Source organism: Camelus ferus, unplaced genomic scaffold (assembly GCF_009834535.1).
Source record: "Camelus ferus isolate YT-003-E unplaced genomic scaffold, BCGSAC_Cfer_1.0 contig298, whole genome shotgun sequence".
Lineage (NCBI taxonomy): Eukaryota > Metazoa > Chordata > Mammalia > Artiodactyla > Camelidae > Camelus > Camelus ferus.
In genome coordinates, this window is record NW_022588414.1 from 883640 (window position 1) to 902261 (window position 18622).

An 18622-nucleotide genomic window follows, 5' to 3' on the forward strand; every position below is an offset into this window, starting at 1 on the left:
ATTTGTTTCCTTTGAGAAATCGTTTATTCTTCCAACAAATAACTTCAATAAAATACAATAACATAAGATTGAATATATGGATACGCTTTTTTCATTATGAGGAAATATAAATGCTTATTAAAAATACAGTCTTTTCCCATAAGAACTTCTTAAACATCAGTTCTAAAAAGATGAAGTAAAATAAGTTTTTATAATAGTATTAAAATTTGTGGCAGCTTAAACTGAAGTAATATTCTAATGTGAAAATGGTTACTTTTTATTGTTTATATCTTCAGATTCATTGCTAGTATATTGTCCTGGCTGCTAGCTATGACCTATTTTTCATTTGTTTTTCTTTTTTCATTTGCTTTATTTTTTTTAATTTTATGGCAAAATAAAAAATACTGAAAATTCCTTTTAAACAACATCAAAGATTTTTATATCAACCATACTAGAAGAAAATCTGAGTATTAATGAATATAAATTTGGAGTAGTGATTCTGAGGCAGGAACTTGCTTAGTGTATTCAACAAGAACAAGGAGGTAGGATGATTGAGGCAAAGATAGGGGAGGAGGGAGTAAATAGACATTTGGATATAAGATCCTGGAGTTGGGATCAGGTCAGGTCTGGAAGTATTTGGGAACAACCAACATAATGGTTAGAGGCATGAGATTCCCTCACCTAGAAAGTGTAGGTTTGGATAATTGATGGATAGGTGATTGACTGATTGATTGATCCACACATACAGACATGTTCTCCCCAAATTTATATATTTAAATTGAATTCCTGATGTGATGGTATTTGGGGTGAGGCTCTTGGGAGGTAATTAGGCCATGAAGGTAGGGCCCTCATGAATGAGATTAGTGCCTTTATAAAAGAGACTCCACGAAGCTCCTTAGCCTCTGCAGCTGCCCCACCATATTATCACTTGTGCTGCATCTCTACAATGAGGCGTCACGTTCTGGACAAGCTCTTTGCTGATATCTCTTCACTGTTTACAGAGGTTTGGGGATCTCAACAAGAGAAGTGGTGTAATATATGCATCATCTTCAGGAGTATAAACAAAAGTATCTTTTTATAGGATAGGCAAAGCAATCTGTCTTCTTGCAAAGCACATCTGAGAATAGAGTTGACTGAATATTGAGGTCTGTGTACATTTTTTAAAAATGTAAAACACTATATAAATGGATTTTCATAAACTTCTTTCACACTGTAAAAAATAATTAAGTACATAAAATAATACATTAGATGTTGGCTTCCTCAGAGTAGTGTGGGAAGTTGCATTGGTTCATTTAGATTAGAAGATGGCTAAACAGAAAAAGATATCTTCTGGGACTTATGTCAGTTGTGGGCATTAGTGACTCCCATGCATGTCTGTGGGAGGTGGTCTCAACACACAAGCTTGCTAATGCTAGGATATGGTTGTCTATTTCCAGAGTTTCAAACTATGAGAGGATATTATACCATTTCTGCTTTTATGAAAGGAAACACTATAATCAGTGCTACACACATAATAAAAAAAACTGTTTATACTTGCTTTGCTTATATATGCATGTATAATTTCTTTCTGTGTCTTTGTGAAAGCTTAAAAGGAGAAATTCTCCCACAGAGCATATATGTCAGATTTAATTTTGTAAAATTCCCTTTAGTGGTTGTTAAATAACCAGGTCTGTTCAGAGTTGTGTATATCTGAGACTTTATGTTCAGATAGGGACAATTTTTATCTTTGTACATTGATAGTACCTAGATTTTAAATTTTAAAGTGATGCACTGGTGAAATCAACATCACATTTTTAAGGAAAAACTTATTTTTAAGCAGCCTCAGGTATACATTTTAAGTATTAACATACTAAAATTAATGTTTCTATCTTTCTTCTGCATAATAGCAAAATAAATACCAACTGACAGAGCTGTAACCGAAACGACTACCGTCTTCTGGTCTAGAATATGTTAGAATTCTAGATGATAAACCATTTGATACCGAAGGGAATGAGATAACCCTTGACTTCTTTGCTATCAGTCCCCAAGTCAAGTCCTCCTTTATGAAATACCACATTTTGCCAAAAGATGGGGCTCTTGTATCCAGAACAGAAACTGAAAGTGATAATTTTTCAGATACTGAGGAGCTACGTTCATTACAGTGGGCGAGGGCCTTTAGCTAGCAAGAAAGTTCCGCTTTGGAGGATGGGCCAAGGTGCCTTTAGATATTCTTTTCTAGCCAGACTGTCAACCTCTTAGAGACTCAGTTTCCCTACCTGTGAAATCTAGACAATAAAAGTGAGAATAAGAGAGTTCCAGAAGTGCTTAGCACAATGCCTGGCAAATAGCAGGCAGATGAGCAATGAATGTTAGCTATCATTCGTAAAAGCCAACACAATGTCTTGTCTGCTAGTGTGTCTGCTGACCCAAAGTAGGTGCTCAGTGAAAGGCTGAGTGAAACTTCAAATCAACCTACAGAGGTAGCTAAATATACCTCTTAGTTTGAGCTTCTTAAACGTATGAAATTGGAATCTTATGCCTGACTTGAACCTTGCCCATCTTGACCAATGATTCTATATCTGCCTGCCTGACCTGGGATTTAATTGACTTCAATTGCTCTGGTCCTGCTAAGGTGGCATTTCAGTATCCAGCCTGTTTCATCAACTTAAGTCCTGTATCTTACGATATCTTAACAAGAACAAACAAACTAACAAAACCACCCAAAAAACTTCCCAAAACACACAATTCATATTAAGCTAAGAAGAGAGCTAAACTATCAAAATAGTAATTAAAAATTACTTTAAACAGAAACTTGACGTTAATAATATTAAGTAGCACCTTAACCTTTAAATCTTTTAATTTCATTTTAAACCATAATGGTATTAGTTCCTCAGAGAACACCTCAACACATTCATGTAAAGAAAAAAATGCTCAAAACATAGGGACAATTTTAGATTATTTCACCTTAGGGAAGCTTTTGGGAATTCACACGCTTTCTAGGGGAGTCTTGTACACTTACCCAATCCCTAAGCCTCAAAATCACTGAAATGTTGCTAGCTCAGCCTACTTTTTTAGTCATTGTCAGTCAGTATTATAGCACCTGGAGAACTTAGTTTCATTTTGCAGCTGTTGCCCAACTTTCAAAATAATTCATTCTACAATCTTGGTAGAATCCTCAAACTTATATATATATATTGGGCAGTTGGGGGAAGAAGAAAATGTTAGTACTCCCATTCCAATCTTCCATCTCATAACATATGTTGAGATTCTTCATAATAATTCAGAATGTTAAAAAATATGAACTCATGAAATGAATCATTGAGAAACAACTTTTTTTTGAAGGGACAGTTTAATTTCAGGTTTTGGAAACAACCAAATCTCTAGGGAAAGAAGTGAAGATTTGGGGGTTATATAGTACAGAATTGGAGCTTGCCCAAAGAGAAGGCTTGGCCTTTGCCCTCAGCCTTACAGGATCTGCTGTTTGCCTGAGGTCCTTGGGTCATACTGTGTAGTCTAACAATATGATTTACAGTGGGGACTGGCCACACCCATACAGTCTTCCGTTGGGGCTGGCCCTCCTAAAGGTCTAACAATGTGACAGGATGGGGGCTTTGGGTCACAAAGATATGAACATGGAAACTGGGATTAAACAAGTGGGCAATCAATTAATCATGCCTACATAATGAGGATTCCCCGCCCCCTCCAAAAAATCTGCATACCAAGCTCAGGTGAGCTTCCCTGATGGACTGTACTCTGTGCATATTGTCACACATTAATACTGTGACAGTACTGTGTCTTGACTCCATGGCTAGAAGACAAATGAAACTGCATTTGAAACCCTCTTTGACTCTGCTCTATGTGTATCTTTTTTGTATTTTATTTTTATTTTATTTATTTTAATATTTTATTGAAGTTTAGTTGACTTACAATGTTGGGTTAATTTCTGGTATACAACATAGTGATTCAGTTATATATACATATATATTTTTTCCATTTTCTTTTTCATTAGAGGTTATTACAAAATAGTGAATACAGTTTCCTATGCTACACATTAGGACCTTGTTGTTTATCTATTTTATATATAGTAGTTTATATCTTCTAATCCCAAACTCATAATTTATCCCTACCTGCCTTTCCCCTTTGGTAACCATAGCTTGTTTTCTATGTCTGTGAGTCTCTTTCTGCTTTGTAAATAAGTTCATTTTTAAAATTTTCCTTTTTTAGATTCTACATATAAGTGATATCATATGATATGTCTTTCTCTGTCTAATTTACTTCACTTAGTATGATAATCTCTAGATCCATCCATGTTGCTGCTAATGGTATTATTTCATTTTTTCTTATAGTATTCTATTGTGTGTGTGTATATATATGTATATACACACACACGTATATCTATCACAACTTCTTTACTCAATCATATGTCAATGGACATTTAGGTCGCTTCCATGTCTTATTGTAAATAGTGCTGCTATGAACACTGAGGTGCATGTACCTTTTTGAATTAAGAGTTTTCTCCGGATTTATGCCCAGGAGTGGGATTGCTGGATCATACAGTAACTCTATTTCTAGTTGTTTAAGGAATCTCCATACCGTTTTCCATAATGGCTGCACCAAACTGCATTCCCACCAACAGTGTAGGAGCGTTTCCCTTTCTGCACACCCTCTCCACATTTACTGTTTGTGAACTTTTAAAATACGGCCATTCTGACTGGTCTGAGGTGATACCTCGTTGTAGTTTTGATTTGCATTTCTCTGGTAATTAGTGATTTTGAGAATCCTGTAATGTGCCTTTTGGCCATCTGTACGTCTTCTTTGGAGAAATGTCTTTTTAGGTATTCTGCCCATTTCTTGATTGGGTTGTTATTGAATTGTATGAGCTGTTTGTATATTCTGGAAGTTAAGCCTTTTCAGTCACATCATTTGCAAATATTTTCTCCCAGTCCATAGATTGTCTTTTTGTTTTGTTTATGCTTTCCTTTGCTGTGCAAAAGCTTATAAATTTATGTGTATCTTCTTTTGACATAATCTTAAACTTAATCTGTACCCTTTCCTTTCCCTTTAATAAACCATAATCACGAGTATAACAGTTTCCTAAGTCTTTCTAGCAAATTACTAAAACTGAGGTAGTTTGGGGACTACCCCCAATACCCCTGCAAACTTGCAGTTGGTGTCAAAAGTGAGGGTGGTTTTGTATAAGGACTGTGCCTCTAATTTTGTAGTTAACCTAAACTTCTCATAAGGGATTTCCAGGTTTGTCTGAATAAAAATGTCACAGCAAGTTACCTTGACTGCATTTTGGAAGTGACAAGCTGCACTATAATGGTGCAGGATGGAGTTACGTGAGCCTTGCCTACACTTAAAGTAAGCACCACCTGCCTTTGAAGTTTAAAGGTCAATGACAATTCTACTCTACATTACTACCTAATAAACACCTTTTCCACACTTTTATGGGGTTTTCCCATAAGAAAAGACTTTAAAATAGAGGGTGGAAATATGTCTTTCAAGTATCAACAAGCCTCACAAATTAAGGCCAGGGTAGCAATAACCTGAAAAAATGTTGAGTGACAGACTATAGTATTTTATTTATATGAATTTCAAAACTAGGATACTAATCTATGCTGACAGAAATCAGAATAGTGGCTACTTTTGGTGGGTGACCGGGGTGGGGTGAGGGGATCTGAGTGCTGACTGAGAGGAACATAAGAGAGTATTTTGGAAAGTTAGAAATGTTCTATAACTTGATTTGGGCAGTAGTTATATGAGGTGGTATATGGCACTGGGCAATTAAGATTTGTATACTTTGGTGCATTTCAATTTTTAAAAAAGCTATACCTCAATAAAAACGTTAAATCCTTGGTCATATATAAAAAAAAACTCTGAGTATAAAAGGAAAATTGTATTTATTTAACAGACACTTGGTGTTTACTATGTGTCAGGCATTCTGCTAGTACTTGTAGATACAACGCAAAGCAAAACACAGAAATGACACCTGCTTATAGATGATCAAGACACCCATTTTTAGCCTTTAGACTCCCATCAGTAACAATTTGGACTTTTAAAATTCAACATGTCTTCATCCTCTGGAATCAGTCCCACAAAAACACCTTTTATGCTTTTGCATATGAAAGGTTTTATAAATAAACTCTACCTATTATATGCCCAGTTCAATTTTCACTATTTCCACAAGGGTTTTTAATATCTTGCAGCCAGCAGTGGCCTATCCTTACTTTGAATTCCTTTTGCATTCATAAAGATAGTATCACACAACTCAGTACTTAATTGTTCTTTTTAAAAAAATTTTTTTAAATATTTTTTAGGGGGGAGGGAGGTAATTAGGTTTTTATTTATTTATTTAAATGAAGGTATTGGGGATTCAATCCAGGACCCTGTGCATGTTAAGCATGCACTCTACCACTGAACTATACCCTTTCTACACCAGTACTTAATTGTTCTTAAATAGTCTTGAGAGTGTTAAATTTGTCTTCTACCCAAACTGTAAATTCCTTGAGACTAGAGATCACATCACATGTTTCTCTGGAAAGTTTCACACTGCTTAGCAAAGTGTGGGTCTTGTGATATATGCTTAATTACTTGTGGGTGGAATGAATGGAAACTTCATTTTGACCATATTGAACATGCTTAAGAATAGTTTAAACTCCGGGAAAAATTAATCCTTAAAGTAATTACTATCTGGGATTTTATTTTGCCATTTTTAATAGCTCACTTTTTAGTGCTAGAAAGAGATAGAAGTTATTCTTGACATTCTGTTCTGTTCCCTGTGGCTCAGTTTTGATAAGAAGGGAAGAGAGGCTGTTCTTATCTGTTTAATACCAGTATATTTGCTTTAATTGAGAAGGAAATGCATTTTGGATGAAACATTTGTCTCCAAATATTTCTTACCTCCTGATTATTCAACTTAGTACAAAGTTGCCTAAAATAAAAACTACGCTTCCCAGCTTCCTTTGCAACCAAGTATGACCATGTAACTGTAAATGATAGGTATATTTTCAGCTCCTGTTCTCAAAGGGATGTCCTTTGGTTCCTCTTCTTCCTTTGGGCTGTTACTTGGAGTATTTTATGGTTGTGAGTCATCTTGGACCATTAGATGAGGATAACACCCCAGAAACGGCAGAGTAATGAGAAGGTGCCAGTGTCCCTGGATGAATAAATTGAGAAAGCAAGTACACTATTCTAGGATTACTCATGCATCCTGTATATGAGATGTCTATTTGTTTAAATTACAGTTATTCTGGGTCTCATTATACATAGTTTAAGCATTTTCCTACCTTATCCATAGGGGTAATCATAGAATAGTGACAGCTGGCAAGGAATGACTTTCCTTCCCACACAGTGCTTTAGGGAATAAATATGTTTTAGCCTCAAACTTTGGGTGGATCATTTGCTAGAATAAGAAAGCAAAACTTATCTTCTGATATCAAAAGGCTAGTTAAAAATGACTAGTTTTGAAGGTAACTACCTCTAATTTTTCCCCCTAAAGTCCCATTTATACACACAAACATACTCATGCATATTCATACTTATTATGGAATGTCACCTGGCATTTGGGCAACCAAATGAATATCAAGTTAAAACAGCCAATAAAAACTGTGAATAAAAACTGTGTTTTTATTTCATGTTTTATACTGACTTTGAGTGGCATTGCTTTTTAATAGCTAACCTATGAATGTGTCTTTGAAATTGGTTTTTGTTGCATTTTGTAATATTTTATGAAAATTTAATGTATTTTATTATCTTTTAGGAAAGTAAAAAATATTCATTCACTGAGCAACAACTCATAATTTCAAGGCTGCCAAAAGAAGCATAACTTTTCTTTTGTATATTCAAGTTTGAAATTTTTAGTTATCCATACCTCAATACCTTAAACATTTCCTGTATTTTCAAGCATCCTCTATTTCTTCTGTTCTGTCTTACAGAAAAAATTCTTCTACCAAGGTTAAGAATAACCTCACCCATGGTCTTGGGTGCATCCTTGTCTTCCTTCACCTCATAATTCCCTTACTTAACTCATCTCTTTCTTATAGGTTCTTTCCCACTCTCCTTGATTTGAGCAGGAATTAACCCTGTTGATGACTTTAAAAAATAACTGTACTTATCTTCGCTTATCTCTCACCTCTTTGACCACGTTTTTTTTTTTTTTCCCTTTGCTGGCTCCCTTTCTTCCTCTCAATCTTAGGTGTAATGAATATGTATTGTTTTGACCCTTTTCCCGATTATATTTTTTCTGAATTTCCTTTAAGGAACTACCCCTTTCGACATTTTATCCTTGCACCATCTGATTTGCTACAACCTTGTTTTTTTCAAATCCGCTATCTTACCATCTGTTCTACTGAACCCCGCTCCCTTTTTTCTCCTGCAAGACCTTCCTCCTTGAACTTTCTTCCTCTTGCTCCCCTCTATACTGCTTCCTCTCTAGACTTGCACAGCCCTTTTCCTGGAACTTTTCTTTGCCTTTTTCAGGATTGATACACCTTTTCCAGAATTCCATGTTTTCCTCTTAGCTTTTGCCTTTATTTTACTGGAGTACATGGTCAAGTAACTTCCTTAAAGATCACACGCGAGGAAAGTATTCTGTAGTTCTGCATCCTTTGGATGCAGACCTTTTGGATCTGCTGATCTGAAAATATCTTTATTTGCTCTTGTAGTTAATTGATAATTTGAATGAGTACAGAATTCTAGAATGAAAATTTTCTACCATTAAACCTAAAATATTCTGTCATTGTCTTCTAATATATATACAGTGCTGCTGAATAGATCTGATTCTTGTCCCTTTGTTGATAGATGTCTTTATGTTTGGAAACTTTTCAGACTCATTATTATTATTTCTAGTTTGTATTTTTGATTTTTTTTCCTCACTGAAAAAAATATCTCTTTCTCTTCTACTGATTGAATGTTAGTTTGTTGGATTGGCTCTCCATGACTCATCTTTTCTCATATATTCTGTTTATGTCTTCACATATCCTATATTCTAGATTTATTTGATTTTTATCTTCAATATTTCCAATGAATTCTTTTTAACTTAAGTAATCATGTTTTAGTGTCTTAGAACTCTGTTTTATTCTATGATTGCTCCTTTTTTCAGAGTACCTTGTTTGTACCTTATAGATCCAATATATTCTGAATACTAAAGTATATAAATTGGAGTGTTTTTTAAAAATGTTCTTGTTAAAAAAAGTTCTCTTTTATTTCACAAATTTTAATTGCTTCCTTTAGAGTTAGTTATTTAGTTTTTGTCTTTCCCTTTCATAATGGCGATTTTCCTGATTTGCCTGTTGATTCTTCACTGCATGTTTATATAAAGAACTGGCCATTGATGAGGTTTGCTTTTAGTAAGCAGGATGTCTTCTGGTTCTCTCTCCTGTGAGGGAATTGTGTATAAATGGCTAGGTTGAGTAGGGCAGGGCCAGGAGTACTAAATATCAGGTTTCACTTTAGGATGGATAAGCAAGCAGCTGGCTCTCTGGATGCTGGCCCTGAACGCCAGAATGATCGTGGTTTTGCTCTGTGTTGTTAACATAAAAACTTTCATGTCTTCTCTACTATTTATGCAATTAACTTGGAGGAGACTCTAGGGTTTTTTGTTTGTTTCGGTTTTTGTCTGGTGGCAGATGTGCTTTTGGCTGCTCTCAGTGCATATGGATGAGAGAAGACGATGTCTGATGATTGATTCAACCGTATCATACTTCAAATATTGTCTCCATTTTCAGCTCTTAGTCTCACTTCTGCCCTTTGCCATGCCCTCAACCAACTCTTTTGTAGCTTCTTTACTGCATTTTTTAAGCAATGTTTTTGACTAGTAGTCAAATCACTACTATTAGCTTTGTTTTCCAGGAAACTGCTGAAACTTCATATACTTTTCTCCCCTTCTCCATCTACTATCCTCCTGCTAACATAAGCATATGCATACAAACACACAAAGCTTTAGTCTTTTACTTATTCCTCGGTTTTTCTACTTCTACATTTTCATTTCAGTAATGTCTAAGAAAGAATAGCTGGCAGATTATATGCCAAGTCCAACAGTAGCCCAAGAATAACTCTTGGCTTGAATAGTGGCCCAAGAATAACTCTCTGTATTTTACAAGCATATATTTTGCCATTTTAGTGGCAGAATGGCAGAATCCTCCCTGACTGTCCCTTGGTCACATGACCACCTCTACAATATTCTTGTTTAAAGGGAAATAGAAGTACTTCCAGGATAATGGGAGGAGCTCATATGTATTTCTTTAGTTTTTTGGTACCCTAACAAATTCTATCTATTAATTAAGGAAGAGGTGGAAAATGGTAGCTGGGTCGGTAACCAGTAGTGTCTGCCATGGTAGTGATCATTTTTTCCTTCCCAATATAATTCACTAAAAGGGTTAGGAAAGCTATTTAATTAATTAATTAACTAATTAATTAATTACACTCCTGTGTTTATTGCAGCATTATTCACAATCACTATGAAAACAGCCCAAGTATCCATCACGGGATACTTGGAATAGGTAAAGATGTGGTTTATGTATAAAATGGGATATGATTCAGCCATGAGAAAGAAGGAAATCCTGCCATTTGCAACAATGTGGATGAACCTTGAGGGCATTATGCAAGTGAGATCGGTCAGAGAGAGACAAATACTAGATGATATAACTTATAGGAGGAATCTAAAAAAGCTGACCTTGTAGAAACACAGAGTAGAATGGTGGTTACCAGGGACTGGTGCAGGGGGAGGTGACGGGGATTGGGGTGATGTTGGTCGAAGGGTATAAACTTGCAGTTAGAAGATAAATAGTTTCCAAAGATCTAATACACAGCATTAGCCAAAAACAATTGACAAAAATACTCCTGGAACTAACAAGCAATTATTGTAAGGTTTCAGAATACAAGGTTAACTTACAAAAATCAATCATTTTCCTGTATACTAGCAATATACAAATGGAATTCAAAATAAAAACACATTAGGATTTGTATTAGCACCCCAGAAAACAAAATGCTTCGGAATAAATCTAACAAAATATGTACGTGACCTATGTGAGGAAAACTACAAAAGTCTAATCAAAGATATCACAGAAGAACTAAAGAAGAGATATTTCATAGATATTTCCAGATTTTAGGTATTAGAAATAATGCTGCTATGAATATTCTAGTACACGTTTCATAAACTCTTTATATTCATTTCTGTGGGTCATATACCTGGGAGAGGAACTGCTGAGCTATGTTCAGCTCTATGCCATGTGTATGTTCAGATATTGCCAGTTTTCTAAAGTCATTTTACAAACTGTAGGTAAGCTTATTTTAGAATTGAGTCTTTTATTAATCAGCATCCCACAGTGGTTGTCAGCTCCAGGTAAGAAACTGTACTCAGGTCCATCAAAGATGGAATTTTAAGACCCAATGTTGCAAGGCTGGGTAGGGAAGATGGCAGGACAATGGACTGAGAATATATAAAACAAAAAAAAGGCCTAGAAGCTAAGGCTGTGGGACACTGGTGAGTTGAGAAGTCCTAGTGGTCATACATACTGAGATACTAAGAGACTACTGGGCTGGAAACGAGGCTGAGGCTTATTAACCCAGCCCAACAACCCATGTGGTGACAAGGCTGAAAATGAAAGGCCAATATGCTCAGGATGACGGAACATAGAGATGAAAGAGCCAAAAAAATAGATGACTTTGTTGAGCCACTGAAAAATGCTGGAAACATGCCACCCTGAGATTTTCTGTTTTTGAGACAATTTTGAAATAATTAAGGTAAAGTCAATCAAATGATGTAGTTTCATACACACACATACAAAATGTTACATATTTGGGTTCATAATGTGTATATATATTGTTTTGTAAACTATTCACTGCATTGTACATCTTGATATGTTCCCATATCAAACAATACAGATTCCACTTCAGAGATGTGCTATAATTTATTTAAATCAATCCCCTATTGAACTTTTTTAGTAGAATGCATTTTTAAGTACAATGAGTTTTAATGGGTTGCCCAACCATCTATCAATTTCAACCCACCCTGCTCAGTATTGCCAAGATAATCTTTCAATCCCATTTCGTAACTGCCAGATCCTGACTGACTATAATACTAAATTCCTTAAATTCAAGATTGAGTCTCTCCTTACAGACTAGTTTCTATTTAATTTGAACATTATTGTCACTACCTTCTAATAAGAAGTTTCCATTGTAGACAAACAGGTTACTCACCACAGAATGCATCTGCAGCCTTATTTCCTTGTTTTTGTTTATGGCATATTTTATGAATAGTCTTCTTTCTCTTTATGAGGAATCTTGTCATCTGACTGTCTTTCCATTAACATTTTGGAAAATTCTGAAGGGACTACAAAGGGTACAAAGAGAGTTCTTAGAGTTTGATGAATCCTTCTAGGTCAAGACTTAAAAAAAAAAGATGCAAGTGACCCATGTAATTTAAAATTTTTCTAGTAGCCAGAATAAAAAAGTGAAAATAAACAGGTGAAATTAATTTTAATATACTAACCCAGTATATACCAAATATTATTTCAACACGTCATCATTATAAGAATTAAGATATTTCACATTTTTCTCTTTGTATTAAGTCTTTGAAATCTGGTGTGTATTTCACACTTACTGCATGTCTCAATTTGCACCAGCCACATTTCAAATATAAATATCCATATTTGGCTAGTGGCTACCCTACTGAACAGGGCAGTTCAAAGCACAGTTTATTTTCAGTTTCATTCTTCTCCGTTAAGCTTCTGGAACTGTGATGAGAACAATTTGCCATGTGAATTCCTAGAACTTATTGTTAGTAGTTCTCCCTATCATATGGCCTCCTTGTATTATTTACCTTTTGATGCATTTGTCTTGTCTCATGGCTAAAATGTAAATTCTTTTAAGGCCGGAGCCATGAACTGATTGACTCTCAAGGTTGGAAATACCTTTAACAAAACCATCAACTGTTTCTTCTCTTGATATATGGCTCCTCTGCACTTAGTTCCTATTAAGTAAGCCCTCAGAATCTACTTAAAGTCAAATCCAGTGGTCAAGGCATCCATGCATCCTAAAGCAGACACCTTCTCTGGTTAGTGCTAGAAGGGGATCTTCTTTTCAGGATCTGAAATCTTTTTCTCTCAAGTCTGCCTCTCTTAAGAGCACATGAAACAAATCGATGTCACATGATGAGTTTTTACATATTTAGCGATAGTCCTGGTAGCTTTGTCTTTTCTATGAGAATTTTCCCAAGTTCAATCAGTACTTCTTTATTTGCCATGCTTTTGAGTACTCTTTATCATTTTGCTCTTCTCTAAAATAATTCCAACTTATGTGAGATCTTCTTAAAGTGCTTGATTTAGAATAGAACACTGAACGCCAGAAATCTGGCCAGTGAAGAGTATAATTGGATCACTATTGGCTGCCTCTCTATAAAAATACGGTTCTACTAGGCGTCAAGACACATTCCTAACGAGGGAGGACGGAAGAGAAAAAGGGAGCCACAACCTATTATTAACTCACACCACATTTGCATGCCCGGCTTTTAGTCAAGAACTGTACACACACGCACCACACTGTTCTTGAGGTTAATTTTTCTTAATGACCCCTTCCTGTCTTTTCAATTGAGCCAAGGAATCTTGGTATTTTGTTTTTGGTGGGTTTTGCCCGACAAAAGGACCAAATAGAAGAGGGAACTTTTAGGAGAACTAAACTGAGAGTCCAGAAAACTTCAGGAAAGCGGGACTTGAGACCAAGGGACCGTGTATAAAGTGACCAGCAGCCAGGATTCTGACTGGTGACGATGATGGCAATTACTCAGTTCTTCATTCATACTCAGGGGTCGTCTCTCCTTTACCTGTAATAGGAATTACCTCCTTCATGTCTTCACCCTACAGAGAAGGGCGGGGAGAAGATGCGGCCGACTCAGATAATTGCAGGGAAAGACGCTCAGGTGAGGACAACTCAACAGACGCGGAGTCCCAGGAACGCGCGCGCCCGAGCCCATGCCCGACCGGGGGCGCGCCCTCACCACAGGTCTGGTGCGGCTCTGACTGAGCGCGGCGGCGGGAGGCGGGGCGGCGGGAGGCGGGGCGGCGGCGCGCGCACGCGGGTGGGGCGGGGTTGGGGAGCCGACGTGCCGACGTTGGCGGCGCTAGCGGGCGGGTGACGTGTAGCCCCTCGACTGCTCCGCCCCCTCCCTCCTCGCCGGGTCTGTGTGTCTGTCCGGGTGTCCGGCGGTCTTTGCAGACCTTTCCCGGGGACGGGGAGCGACCCTGCAAATCCGGCGAGGGGTGCGGACGAGGACCTGGCGGTGCAGCTGCCCCCAGACAGTCCTCAGCCCTGCCCTCCGCTCCCCTCCGACTTGGGAAGTAAAAGATCAAACCGAAAGGGAGGGAGGCGTCGTGGCGGGAGCTGGCTGAGTGATGGGAAGCGTGTGAAGCGGGGCCGAGAGGTGAGGAGGTGGAAGTGGAAGGAGGAGAAGGGGCGCTGCGGCCTGGGGTTAGCTGGCGGGAGGCGGGGACTGCTGGGCCGGCCACGGGACCACGGTGCCCCTTGGGCGATTCTCATTCGGCCCCGGAGGCAAGCCCGGACCTGTCATCCCTTTCCGGCCCCAAAGACTTGTCAGTAGTCTCCGACGGTCTCGTCCTACTCTTGGAATTTGTAGATGGTGATGGGGATCAAAAAAAATCAACCCGAGTCGCCTGTTGCACAGGTGTTAAACCACACCGTGATGACCAAATGGGTGATTTTTTTTCCCCCTGTGCGTGGGTGATTTGTTTTCTTTTTTTTTTTTTTCATTACAGAAGTGTGGTAACTTTTTCGTTTTCTTCACGTGGATTTTGGGAGAAAAATCTGCTTCCTTGTGTTTTTTTTACCTCCGCACTGAAAACTAAATAGCCTGGGTAGCGAGTGGACCATGGTAAATTGTGGGTGAATTTAGCAATCGAGGAGTCCTGAATGCTATTTTGAAATAAGCATGTGTATGTGCGAGCGTGTTAGGGAGGTATTGTGGTTACGTGAGCAGTTATTTTAAATATTTCTTATCATGAATTAACTTATTCATTGAACGCAGTGTGTTCATATATTTTGCTATTCTTTGGTTTAAAAGAAGTATAATTTTACAGATAGCTAAACTTTGGTATGAATGGTATCACATGTTCAGTTCAAAGTAGTAATCACTTTTTTGTCTTTCTTTCCCTAAGATTAGAGTAGATAGCCGTTATCTCCATCACCAGATTTCATGTTTCATAGATTGAAATCATTTTTCTGATTTTCAAAGTGTTCTCAAAAGTTGAGAATTCAGTTTTTGATTTCTCTCTGGATTGTGCTCCTGTTCATGTATCTTTTATTTTATTTTTTTAGATGGGGGAAGATAATTAGGTTTATTTATTTATTTTTTGATTTTTTTTTAATGGAGGTACCCAGGACCTCCTAAGTATGCACTCTACCACTGAGCACTATGCTCCCCATGTATCTTTTATTTTTAATTATGGTATTATAATAATATTCTTGCATAAGAAAAATACTCCCTAGAGATGCTCATCAAGGGTAAGCTAAATAATATTTGAGTGAATTAGTATTTCGTAACTTAGCCTTGTGATCCCTGCTGAACAGTTTTAGTTTGTTTTCACTAAAGTAAACATTCACTCAGTGATGTCTACTTGTGTACCAGGCACTATGCTAGGACTAGGAAATCAAGAGAGAGATGATATCTGTGCTTTTGGAACTTCTGTAGTCCAGTGCCCTCTTAATAGGGAATCTAGACTAGGGTTCCTCTTCATGCCTTGGATCTCTAAGTTGACCAAAGCAAGGCTTTTTGCAAGAATAAGTTATTGTCAGTGTTTATATGTTAGTGGCATTGAAAGAGGAGTGGATCCTTTTACTTGAACAGCATGACTTGATTTTGCCTTTGATCAAAAAGATAGTATACATGCTAGTGTTTTGCCAGTTACAAGGAGTAAGTTTTCTTTTTGCAGAGTTGGCTTAATTATAAAATTCACAATTGGAAATCAGTTTTTACCTGGAAAAAAAAAACCTTTATTTTTCTGGTTTTTACATTAGTCTTATTGAGCTATGTGTTAATAACTTGTAATTTTTAAGAGTTCTATGCACAAAGCATATTCATCAGGAAATGTATAGTATTTGTTGACTGAAGTAAATTTGTTGCCCTACAGTACCTTCCATGGGGAGGTAGCTAGCATAAGCCCTTTTAATACAGAATAGCCTTGATGTAATATGGCAGTTTTCAGCTTTGAGCAGCTATCTACCTGAAACTGCAATTTTAGTAAACAAACATTACCAAGGAGGAAGGAGTGAGGTATCTAGTATGTATTTAGTAGTCATCCAAAGGCCGGCATTGTGTATGTCTCTTACAGTGTACTCTAAAATTACTTAAAGTAGGGACTGGATCTTATTTCTTATTTCTTTTGCCTAGTATAACACCTAGCGCAGAATTGACAGACCTATATGGCTGTTGATTTATTCAGTATATACCATCTCATTTAAGTACTGTGTTTTGCATGTAGATGAGTAAGTGACTTTGTTTGAGTATGTGTACTTTTTGTTCAGTTTCATTTTTCTGCTGTCTTTTAGCTATGATAACCTGTCTTACAGGTTGTCCTGATTTATTTCTGAAACTGTCACTGTGATTCAGAGTTAATGCAATTAAAATCAGGTTCCAGCACCCTAATTTAATCAGATTATTCATCCTGAAAGGGGCATAAAAATTGATTTTGTAATACCTCTTTATTTTGTTGATCAGAAAATTGATACCCACAGAAGTTAGCTGATTTTCTACTATCAAACAAAAATTGGCATCGGAACTAATTTCTCTTTATTTTAATTCTCCTTTTTACTATACTCTGCCTCTCTTTATTATCATTTGAATAGATTAACTCTTGGGGACCTTTGTAAATTAAGGTAGATTCCCATTTTATCTGCCTGTTTTTGGAGTTTGGGGCTAGTTTTCCTCCACTTCTCTGAATCCCTCTTCAAAGAGAATTCTTAGGAACTGCATTTGTTACCAAAGGTTTAAACTGACATGGAAAATTAGAGTGGAATTTGGAGAGGTGTGTAATTTTAAAAATGTAGTATATAAGGAGTTTACAGGTGACAGGATTCCCAGGGTATGTTTTAATAAGATATTTGGCAAGAAATATTTATATTTGAAGAAGAGAAAGTTCACACCTAGTTATTTAATGACTAAAGCAAAGATTGTCAAAGTACTGAGTCATAATTTCTGGGGGTGGTGTCTGAAAATGTCTATTTTCAAGCAGCTCCCCAATAATTCCAATGCAACCAATTCATATTGTTGAAGAGCTTCTACATTTTAAAACATAGGAATTCAAGAGCCTCTTAATTTTGGCATAGTATTTATTCTATTAAACCGGAACTTCAAAAGAAGGAAGGTAGTTTATCTAAGGATTATAGAGTAGTCAGGGAGGCAGTTGCTAATGTTTTCCAGCATTTCCAAAGACTTGCTTGGTCATTTTGAAATGAAGTCAGTGAGTAGCAAGTTACCCAGTTGTGTGTAGCTAAGAAACATGGCATGTAACTTTGATAAAGAAAAACTTACATTCCATTCCAAGAGAGGAAATCCCTGCATACTGCTGAGACAACTTGTCTTCTTAGAAAAATACTTGAAAATGAATAAAACTCCCAACAGGCTAATCAGATAGAACAATATAAAAATGTTAAATTCTACTCTTACTTAGAAATAAATATGTCTTCCTCTTGATTTAAGAAATTTAATTATAAAATTCTAAATAAATGATTTATATGAAGAAATTAATATGAAGGTGGTATTCAGCTTGCAAAAATAATTTCAGTGCATCTTTTCCCAGTGCACATGCATTTTCCAAAATGAGACCTGCTTTAAGTAGTACCTCTAACACCAGAGAGGCTCACTAACTAAACATTCTGTTTGAACATTTTTCTAAGGTGTGAATGAAGCTTTGAAAAAAATTTATTTTTAGCACTGCTTTTACTCTGGGAATTGGAATGGTAAGGAAGAACCTAAAAATCACTCCCAGAAAGCTTCACAGATTAATGCTCTGAGTACACATCATTGAACAAATATTTATTGAGTTCCTTGGCACTGGCCAAGAACCATATAAGATACCAGGGAAAAGCAAGACGTACACTACATGTGCTCTCTTGGCGATTATAGTCAAGATACTGACTTTGTGAGACTGTTCAGTGAATTTACTTGGGGCAGAGAAAAATACTAAAGCATGGCCATCAAATGCTCTGGCCAACCTGAAGTTAGCAAAGTAGAGGTTTTGTCACTAATTAGAAAAGTGGAAAAGCTGGTATTTAAGTCATTGATTTTGGCCATCAGCTTGGAGAAAAAATGACTGGGTTCTAGAGAGTTTGAAGGGTAACTCATTTAACGTCAATTTTTGAAAACTCTTCTGTTTGCATTTGTTAGAAACAGAATACTAGAAGAACACAGCTGAAATTCTAAATCCAGTGGACATTTTACTTCATTTGACATGGCTGCCATAACTCTTTCTTAAAAGTCACCCTTCCCTTGGTTTTGGAGATACCATCCTGGCCTTTTTTGGCCTCCTACTGTACAAAAATCTCCTTTATAGACCATTTCCACCTATTTATTCTGTAAAGGCTCATTTTCCTCCACCTTCTGCTGTCTTTTCTCCTTAGTCTTCACAGAAATCCTTGGGTGATTATTATCTAT

At 36.8% G+C, this 18622-nt stretch overlaps 2 protein-coding genes across 4 annotated transcripts in view; one reads left to right on the top strand and one right to left on the bottom strand.

Moving 5' to 3' along the window:
- The window catches only part of GRIK2 (glutamate ionotropic receptor kainate type subunit 2), an 896246-nt gene extending 882321 nt beyond the window's left edge, over positions 1–13925 (bottom strand). The window contains exons 1-2 of the mRNA XM_032476219.1: positions 13781–13925; positions 12160–12292 (exon numbers count right to left, since the gene is read on the bottom strand). The gene's annotated coding sequence lies outside the window, so the exon portion shown is untranslated. The remainder of the gene's footprint in view (positions 1–12159; positions 12293–13780) is intronic.
- Positions 13926–14116: 191 nt separating this feature from the next.
- ASCC3 (activating signal cointegrator 1 complex subunit 3) overlaps positions 14117–18622 on the top strand; it is a 301506-nt gene continuing 297000 nt past the window's right edge. For 2 of the 3 annotated variants that reach the window (XM_032476216.1, XM_032476217.1), the window contains exon 1: positions 14126–14377. The gene's annotated coding sequence lies outside the window, so the exon portion shown is untranslated. Of the gene's footprint in view, positions 14378–18622 lie in introns of all 3 variants that reach the window. The other variant, XM_032476218.1, reaches the window with a different exon arrangement.